A 645-nucleotide genomic window follows, 5' to 3' on the forward strand; every position below is an offset into this window, starting at 1 on the left:
GACCAAGAAGCCGCCTCGCCGCCCCGGCCAGATCCTCACCTCATCCTCACCGGCACGCTCGTCGGACGCCGGCCCACTCGTCGGACGCCGGCAGGGCAGCTAGTTGGTCCGTGTTGTTGGGAAACGTTGCAGAAAATTAAAATTTTCCTACGGTTTCACCAAGATCCATCTATGAGTTCATCTAAGCAACGAGTGATAGGAGTGCATCTACATACCCTTGTAGATCGTGAGCGGAAGCGTTCAAGAGAACGAGGATGACGGAGTCGTACTCGCCGTGATCCAAATCACCGATGACCAAGTGCTGAACGGACAGCACCTCCGCGTTCAACACACGTACGGAGGGGATGACGTCTCCTCCTTCTTGATCCAGCAAGGGGGAAGGAGAGGTTGAGGAAGAAGGCTCCAGCAGCAGCACGACGGCGTGGTGGTGGTGGAGATGCAGTACTCCGGCAGGGCTTCGCCAAGCAACCGCAGGAGGAGGAAGAGGTGTAGCAGGGGGAGGGAGGCGCCAAGACTCAGGGGTGCGGCTGCCCTCCCTCCCCCCCTCCTTTCTATAGGCCCCCGGGGGGGCACCGGCCCTGGAGATGGGAATCTCCCAAGGGGCGGCGGCCAGGGGGGTGGAGTGCCCCCCAAGGCAAGTGGTGC

The sequence above is a fragment of the Triticum dicoccoides genome, chromosome 5B (assembly GCF_002162155.2).
Source record: "Triticum dicoccoides isolate Atlit2015 ecotype Zavitan chromosome 5B, WEW_v2.0, whole genome shotgun sequence".
Taxonomy (NCBI): Eukaryota; Viridiplantae; Streptophyta; class Magnoliopsida; order Poales; family Poaceae; genus Triticum; species Triticum dicoccoides.